Here is a 9,909-nt window from a genome sequence, read left to right as displayed (position 1 = left end):
ACTAACTTTTATTCTTGAAGAATAAACACACATTCTTTTCAAGATGGAAGAAAAAAATCTATCTTTTTAGTCTCCTCAGATAGCAAATTTAGATTTCCTTTAATCTTTGGATTTACAAAATAAAAATAAATAAAAATAACAAATCAATAAAAATTATCATAGAAAACAAGCCTTGCCATGAAATAGCTTTTACCCAAATAGTTAAGTAGGACAATTTCCATAAGCCCCTATGTCATCACCTTCCCTAAGAACCAGACCATGAACATCAGGTGAGAGCCATTCCATATGGCTGAAATCCCTGTTCTGGGCACCCTCCACCCACACTCCAATTGCTCTTCCACAGTCATCTTCCATCCTAGTGCTCATTACCTATAGTTCCAATCCCTTTGGCCAAATCTCAGGAGCTTTTCAATGTTGAAAAAAACAAGCAGATAAAATGACAAAGCAGCAATTCATTAGCAATTCTAAGAATATCCCATTATGATCTGGGATGGAGGTTACAATTTTGTTCATAAGATTAAACATCTCCTCGTTGCCTTCACTGGTTTTCATATTCTATTGCCTTTAAAGATAACTGCCAATACTCAATTACCTCTAAAATGTCAGCCCCCATGGAAATAATCTAATTCTTGCAGTGTTCCCTAGGTACCTATCCCGCCACATGTGTCTCTAATCCAAAGCAAGCACCACGGGCTTAGAGCTGAGGACTTTATGGGTCCTCTGACTGGGGTCTTCCAGGATGCCAGCCCTCCAGGGAACTCATCCTTATGTAGTGACCTGGCCACCTTCTCCATGTCAAGCAAACAGCCTGAGTGACAAGCAACACGGCAGTGAGTGTAGCAAGGAAGACCCTGCCTCCGTGGAGCTAGAGCCAAGGGGAGAAGGTGAACACTGAAGGAGCCAGTGTAAGTATGGTGAGGGCCCTGAAGGACGGTGATCCAGAACAGGTTGCCTAACCTAGCCTGGGGTGATAGTGGACAGGGAAGACTCCTCTGGCAAGAGACAGGATGAAGGAATCGGTTAAAGCTCCTCCTGGAAAAGAACCTTCCAATGGGATGCCCTGACTTAGGAGGTATGTAGACAGCAGAGCTTGAGTGGAAGATGCTGGGGAGAAGGGCCCCCACCCTGGATGGGCTGGAAACAGGTGAAGTAACATTGTCATAAAGAGCACAGGCTATAGAGACAAACAGCCCTGGGTTCTGTGTTCAGCTCCATCACTTACCTGCAGAAATGAATGCAAGTTGCTTCACTACCATGTAGCTGATATTCCCTTGGTATATCACGCATGTATTATTATGCCACAAAGTCTCTGTCTCTTTCTGGGCTTCAAATTGTGTTGCAAAAGGAGAACTCCTGTTATCCCAGCTTGGTGTGGTGAGTCTGCTGCTGCTAAGTCACTTTAGTCGTATCCGAATCTGTGCGACCCCATAAACGGCAGCCCACCAGGCTCCCCCATCCGAATCTGTGCGACCCCATAAACGGCAGCCCACCAGGCTCCCCCATCCCTGGGATTTTCAGGCATGAACCCTGGAGTGGGTTGCCATTTCCTTCTCCAAATGTGGTGAGTCTAACTCATGCCAAAAGGGAGACTTGGTGTGTGATGAGCCCTACTAAAGGAGTAAGGAGAGGGGAAATCCTGCCACATAAAAATGGAGTTAATGCCAACTGCGCATGTAGGACACATAGAAGGTGCACAATAAGTATCTGTTGGGTGGAACTGATGAACAAAATTAGTGAAAAGGCACCAAGCTCAGTGCCTGAGGAACTGTGAATTTTCAATAACTACAACTATACAATAAGTAGTAGTATCAGATATGTGCTGAGATCTCTCCCATCTAACTACCAAAGCTCTAAGGCATGAATGAGTCAGGATCGGGCCCACACCCAGTGGACGACTCAGCCCACTTCCTTGGGGCACAAAACATGGTACCCAGAGGAGATGCTGTGCTCATGAAACCTGTCCCTCTTCAGTTACCTTCTCCCACTAACTCTGCACTCGTGGGAAGGCAGGACATCTTCCCCAGAGCCTTGGGGTTCCCATCTCACATTCCAGACTTTGAATTGCCTCTGGAATCAGCCCCTTTGCGGGCATAATAGTTACATGTTCACATTCACTCCAAGAGGGAGACAGGCTGAATTCTTACCCACATTCTGAAGGTAAGAAACCTGAGGCTCAGAGAAAGAAGGCCCCCTGCTCAAAAGGTGAGCTCAGAGGTGACCCAAATCCTTAGTTCTGATCCTCAGGCCAAAGTTAGTTCTTTCCATTTATCCTATTTCTTTTTCATTATTTTCAATCCAAATGATGATTTTTTTTTTCAGAGCACAAAATGACATGTGGCCTTTGCAGCAAGTTTAGATGAAATCAAAGCAGTATAAGAAAGAATTTGATCTCCTTATAGTTAACTGTTCTAAAATGTTTGAAATAATTTCCTTCTGTTCAGTCATTCTTACACATAAATATTTTTATGATTGAGATTATATTGTATGTACACATTTATATCTTACAATTCACTGAATTTTATATCAAAATCGTCTCTACTATGTTACTGCAAATGCTTTGTTGACATGTTTAAATATGTGAGTAATTATCCATATTCTGTTTCCATGAATATACCACAGTTATTGAGGATGCCATTTATTGGTAGATAATTACTTTGCTAACAATGTTTCTCTTGTAAATAACTCTAAGATGAAAATCTTTGTTGAGGAAACTTGATCCACTTTTTTTAAAAGAATTTTTTTGGCTGCACTGCAGGGCATGTGGGATCTAGCTCCTGACCAGAGAGTGAATCCACATCCCCTCTATTGGCAGCACAGAGTCTTAACCACTGGACCACCTGTAAAGTCCCCTGATCCACTTTTTTTTAATGATTTCCTTAGGACTGAGTTCTAGAAGGGGACTGCTGGTTCAACAGCTATCATCTGATATCTGATGCTGTCACCAGCAGGAGGTGCTGGAGGAAAGCCCTCTCCAATTGATACAACTGTCATTCAGAAGCAAAGTAACTTCTAAATAAGTAAAATTCAGCAGAAAAGCGTAATCTTTAGCTTTTCAAAATATGCTTTGTATGTCTTGAAACATGTTGGTTTTATATCTGACAGCTTCACAGGATCTTTTTAGGAATGTCTGTAATCTTTGTAGCAACCAGACTCCTGGAAGACATAGAATGTGCTTTATTGCTCCCACAGATGAGAGTGTTTATTACTAACACAGGGCACAGTAGAGCACTTAATACATGCTGCTGCTAAGTCGCTTCAGTCGTGTCCGACTCTGTGGGACCCCAGAGATGGCAGCCCACCAGGCTCCCCCGTCCCTGGGATTCTCCAGGCAAGAACATGAGTGGGTTGCCATTTCCTTCTCCAATGCATGAAAGTGAAAAGTGAAAGTGAAGTTGCTTAGTCGTGTCCGACTCCTAGCAACCCCATGGACTGCAGCCTACCAGGCTCCTCCGTCCATGGGATTCTCCAGGCAAGAGTACTGGAGTGGGGTGCCATTGCCTTCTCCAATAGTAGGGCTTAATAAATGTTTGTTGAATTCATGAATGAATGAGTTAGAAAGCTTTCAGTGTGAAGAACGTTTTAGATTCACTTTGACTTTTTACAGAGAAGGACAAAGGAAAGGTCATTCTCTGCCACTTGAACTACCATTGAGAGGGAATGAACTATAAGGACTTCAAAGAAGTGTAAACCACAAAACAAATGGAGATTATGATCACTAATGTGACATCATGCTAGATGCCATGTGCTCTGTAAAATGGGCAGGACATAGTCCCTGCTCATGCGAATAGTCATCAGCCAGTTGAGATGCTCACAGAAAGCTCTTGACCAAGAGGAACAGTTTATTGCAGGTACACTAAACTTATGAGGATACTGGAGACCTTTATTTAGAGAAAGCATTTAAGGTAGTAATCATTTCCATTTTTAGAACTTTGAAAGTTAATTTTGTTTTCAAACAATAATGAAAATTAGTGTTTATGAAAATGCTTTACATGGGAAAAATGAGTACTTTGTCAATAGAGTTGCTCAGTTGTGTCTGACCCTTTGTGACCCCATGAACTGTAGTCTGTCAGGCTTCTTCATCCATGGAATTCTCCAGGCAAGAATACTGGGGTGGGTAAACATTCTCTTTTCCAGGGGCAACCCAGGGATTGAACATGGGTCTCCTGCATTGCAGGCAGATTCTTCACCGTTTGAGCCAACAGGGAAGCCCCAGTAAAGTTTAATTTACTGACTCAGCAGGGGCCACAGGGCTGGAAAAGGTCAGTTTTCATTCCAATCCCAAAGAAAGGCAATACCAAAGAATGCTCAAACTACCACACAATTGCACTCATCTCACATGCTAGTAAAGTAATGCTCAAAATTCTCCAAGCCAGGCTTCAACAGTACACGAACCATGAACTTCCAGATGTTCAAGCTGGATTTAGAAAAGGCAGAGAAACCAGAGATCAAATTGCCAAAGTCCGCTGGATCACTGAAAAAGCAAGAGAGTTCCAGAAAAACATCTACTTCTGCTTTATTGGCTATAACAAAGCCTTTGACTGTGTGGATCACAACAAACTCTGGAAAATTCTGAAAGAGATAGGAATAACAGACCACCTGACCTTCCTCTTGAGAAATCTGTATTCAGGTCAGGAAGCAACAGTTAGAACTGGACATGGAAAAGACTGGTTCCAAATAGGAAAAGGAGTATGTCAAGGCTGTATATTGTCACCCTGCTTATTTAACTTGTATGCAGAGTACATCATGAGAAATGCTGGGCTGGGGGAAGCACAAGCTGGAATTAAGATTGATGGGAGAAATATCAATAACCTCAGATATGCAGATGACACCACCCTTATGGCAGAAAGTGAAGAAGAACTAAAGAGCCTCTTGATGAAAGTGAAAGAGGAAAGTGAAAAAGCTGACTTAAAGCTCAACATTCAGAAAACTAAGATCATGGCATCTGGTCCCATCACTTCATGGCAAATAGATGGAGAAACAGTGGAAACAGTGAAGAGACTTTATTTTGGGGCGGCTCCAAAATCACTGCAGATGGTGACTGCAACCGTGAAATTAAAAGATGCTTGCTCCTTGGAAGAAAAGTTAAAAAAGAAAAAATCTAGACCTTATATTAAAAAGCAGAGACATTACTTTGCCAACAAAGCTAGGTAAAGCTATGGTTTTTCTAGTAGTCATGTATGGATGCGAGAGTTGGCCTATAAAAAAAGCTTCGCGACGAAGAATTGATGCTTCTGAACTGTGGTGCTGGAGAAGACTCTTGAGAGTCCCTTGGACTGCAAGGAGATCCACCTAGTGCTTTCTAAAGGAGATCAGTCCTGGATGTTCTTTGGAGGGACTGATGCTGAAGCTGAAATTGCAATACTTTGGCCACCTGATGCAAAGAACTAACTCATTTGAAAAGACCCTGATGCTGGGAAAGATTGAAGGCAGGAGAAGGGGACGACAGAGGATGAGATGGTTGGATGGCATTACCGACTCAGTGCATATGAGTTTGAGTAAACTCCAGAGTTGGCGATGAACAGGGAGGCCTGGCGTGCTGCAGTCCACGGGGTCGCAAAAGAGTCAGACACGACTGAGCGACTGAACTGAACTGAAAGAAAGTAGATCCCATTTCTGAATTCTCTATTTGCACGGAAATTATTTAGCTGCTGTAAGTACAGGAGAGGGCAATGGCAACTCACTCCAGTACACTTGCCTGGTGGGCTGCAGTCCGTGGGGTCGCTAAGAGTCGGACACGACTGAGTGACTTCACTTTCACTTTTCACTTTCATGCGTTGGAGAAGGAACTGGCAACCCACTCCAGTGTTCTTCCCTGGGGAATCCCATGGACGGGGGAACCTGGTGGGCTGCCGTCTATGGGGTCGCACAGAGTCAGACACGACTGAAGCGACTTAGCAGCAGCGGCAGCAGCTGCTGTAAGTACACAAGAGTGGCATCTAGTGGCCACTAGGATGAACTACAGCTCCTTGAAAGGTCAAGTCAGAGAAAGCTTCAGAGTCATTTCATCCATCTTGCAGGTTACCAGATTTCCAGATTTCACAGAAATTTTATTTATTTTTAATGGCGACTTACATGGAGCTGTTGAGATTTTCTATTTTTTGTTGAGTTATGATGTTAAACAGCAACAATAACAAATATTACCTACTATTTAACAACAAGAAGATAGATAAAACATAGTCTCAGTATAAATGAAATATACTTCAAATTGCAAATTTAAAATGTACCACACTGTCTTTTCTTTCTTAATAGGCAAATGAGACCTGGAAAACTTTGTGGACAGGTACCAATGTACAGCTTGGTAGCTGGGAACTGCTGCTCAGTTGATAAATTCTTCCTTCAACATCCTTTGCTTCAGTATTCCCAGTGCTGGAGACGGGCCCCCGTCCACTACCTCCTTCCAACCCTAGTAGGTAGGAGATTTCTCTTTAGGTAAGAGTTACATTGGCAGCCTTAACCCATAGGTCCTGATTTTGGTCCCGGGGAGTTTCCATGAAAAAGCCTAAACCGTTTTTTATTTTGATGTGTGAAAGTGGCTTTCTGATCCCCAGTGCTCACCTCCCATGATCTCATTCCTAGGCTGAATCCCCTTGTTCCCTCAGCCAGTATTTACACCCTCAGCTGGCAGAGCAATAAAGTACATTCTAAGCCTTCCAGGAGTCTGGTTCCTACAAAGTGAAGATTACAGACATTCCTGAAAAGATCCCGGAAAAGATTAGAAATCAGAAGGCTTACCAATCCAGAGCTGTAGAGAAGTCTACTTATTCACCAACCTTCTTGGCAGACAGGCAGTAGGCACCTGGGGCTACAATATCTTATATTACAAAGTGTATCATTTGTAGGTGGAGGTCAACTCTCCTCACCCACGCCTTCTGAATCACTGAATAATGCTGAGTTCTTTCATGGATCACACTCCATTACTGACCTTCCTAAGCTTCTTGCCAGTGGTCTGTGCTTTCAATAGGAACAGATGGGTTAGTCTGCCGTCTAATTTGTTCTAGCTGTGAGTGATTAAAAGAGAAGACTAGTATGCCCTACCTATTTAAGGACACTTTCCAGACATTGCACCCCACTTCTGTTGGCCATTTCTAGCTCCAAGGGAGGCTGCGTTGTTGTTGTTGTTCTAATAATAAGAATGAAAGGGAAAACAGAGGTTGGAGACAACCAGCTATGTTGACAGCTAGCTTGTGCCACGTGTGCAAGACCAGACAGCGGTCAAATGATCACTAATCAATCCTAGTGGTCAGCCTCTCTGTAAAATCACTATACTGGGGATGGAGGAGCCTGGAAGGCTGCAGTCCATGGGGTCGCTGAGGGTCGGACACGACTGAGTGACTTCACTTTCACTTTTCACTTTCATGCGTTGGAGAAGGAACTGGCAACCCACTCCAGTGTTCTTGCCTGGAGAATCCCAGGGACGGGGGAGCCTGGTGGGCTGCCGTCTATGGGGTCGCACAGAGTCGGATACGACTGAAGTGACTTAGCAGCAGCAGCAGCAACACCACACTGTATAGGACTCCACACCTAAAATCCCCTAAAACAAGATGGATGACAATGACCAGTGGGCAAAATTGGGACCAATGAAAATATATGCAGGAGAATCATGATCATTCAAGCAAATGGACTGTTTTAACTCAGACCTACTGGTTTAGTTCCTCTCTGCAGGAATTCCTTCCCAGCATTTCTCAGACATGTGATGTGTTTCCAGAGCCTGAAAACCCTAATAAAAATAAGTTAAGGAATCTAGAAGCCTGGGAAATATTCCCCTGTGAGAATTAAAACTTAATGATCAACATAGACCTGTCACTAGTTCAAAGGAATCCACTGATAACATATCAAAAGCAAGAGTAGAAAACACTGAGACACGGATTGGAAAATTAAGGCTGGCAGTTCCTGAACAGAAGGGGAGCAGAAGGAGGGAAGCGGTCACAGTCTAATCTGTCTTGTCTGCAGCTGTTGCCACCTTAGAAGCAGTGATGTTGTGGAGCAGGTACACAAAGGAAAGAGAGAGAGTGCCAGCCGGTTAAGAGCATCTTTTTCTGACTCTTAGTGACGTCACATCAATAGCTCAAAATTGACCCTGGTGGGACTATTTATACCTCCCCTCCTCAGAAACTGGCAAAAGCTACACATATCAGGACGTCCCTCCCTGCCCTTCAGAGAGTCGACTTACCAGCACACACTAGTTATAAGTGTGTTTGTGGCCTGGTCTGTTTCTAACAGTAAGTCATTTCTATAAATAATATAAATATTGGTAAGTTCATACACATAGGATACTTATACAAATCCTATGAGTGGTGTCAGAAAAAACAACAAACTTTGGAAGCAGTCTGTTGGCATTTGCCTCATATTGGCAGTTTCAACAAGTGATTCTGTGTGGTTCTATTAAAGTTGCTAGCAGTTCTGAACACTCATGCCATTTGAAAACTTTCCAGTAACGACTGCTGTCTTTTCCAAATATTGCAGTATTCACCATAGGCTACAGTGCTTTGTACATACTTAACAGATGAGCTGCAAAAAGATGTGATTGTTGCTATGGAACACACAAACACAAAATCAGAAACTGCTCCAAAATCTGAATTGGCAAGAGCGATATTTTTTTTTGGAAAACTAAGGACAGGATTTATTTGCTCAGTATGCATTTTACTTTCAGTAAAGTAAGGACAACCAGACAGGGGAACTCAAATCAGGCCCACAGAGCAGCCACCAGCAAGAGCAATATTGAATTCAATGGCAAAATCAAGACTAGGGCAAGCAAACCTGTATATATAATTAAAAGGAAATGAACTTCTGTGAAGCAACATGTACCGTGTAGGACACCTACCTTGAAGATGTTTGCATGCTCAGTGAGTGTTAGTTGCTCAGTCGTGTCTGACCCTTCGCAACTCTATGGACTGTGGCCTGTCAGGCTCCTCTGTCCATGGGATTCTCCAGGCCAGAATACTGGAGTGGGTTGCCATTTCCTTCTCCAGGGAATCTTCCTGACCCAGGTCTTCTGCATTGCAGGCAGATGCTTTACTGTCTGAGCTACGGTCACTAGTGTAGAAGTAAAGAGGTTTGGGACATTCTTAATTCAACCAACATCAATGCAAAATGAAAGTTTCCTACATCCGGAATATTTGTCACAAAGCAATGATCAAGACTATCTTTAACTCTTTTTTTTTTAAGTTGAAACAATTGATTCTTCATTTTTTTTACATTCTATTTTCTTCCTTTTTAAAATATTTATTTATTTGGCTGTGCCAGATCTTAGTTACAGCATGCAGGATCTTTTAATTGTGTCATGGGAATCCTTACTTCCCCAACTAGAGATGGAACCCAGTAACCAACCCTGCATTGGAAATTTGGAGTCTTACCCAGTGGACCACCAGGAAAGACCCTATATTTCATTTTTTAAATGATAACTTTTAAATATCAAATATTTGCACTATTCTATTTCAATTTTAAGTGATTTTATTTGGCCTTTATTAGGGGTTAACACTCTCTTCCTCTTAATGTTTTCTATATCCAGTGTCTGTATTAGAGAGAGAATATTTTCCTGTGTTATTGAAATAATCTTGTCATAATACATTGATTCATAATCTTAAGAAACTATAAAACCATGTTATTTACTGAAAACTTCTGCAACTTTCAGCATCCTTCTATCACAGAAAATTATTCACTATTTATTATCATGGTCACTCATTATTTAAAAGCAGGTGAGTAATTGTTATGAATAGTACATAATAACTCATGATTTCAGAAATTCTCAAGGATTCCTGAAAATTCCAGTTTGTCACTCCTGACCGTTGAGCATTAGTGTCAGCTGGGAATTTGGAAACATTATTCTGGATCACTGACTTTCAAACTTTTTGCAGCAGCAGAACTTTTGCTTTTTTTTAATCAAGCAAAATTTATCTTGGAAACCAAAGA

This window comes from Budorcas taxicolor, chromosome 8 (assembly GCF_023091745.1).
Source record: "Budorcas taxicolor isolate Tak-1 chromosome 8, Takin1.1, whole genome shotgun sequence".
Lineage (NCBI taxonomy): Eukaryota > Metazoa > Chordata > Mammalia > Artiodactyla > Bovidae > Budorcas > Budorcas taxicolor.
Note: the sequence above shows the minus strand (reverse complement) of the source record.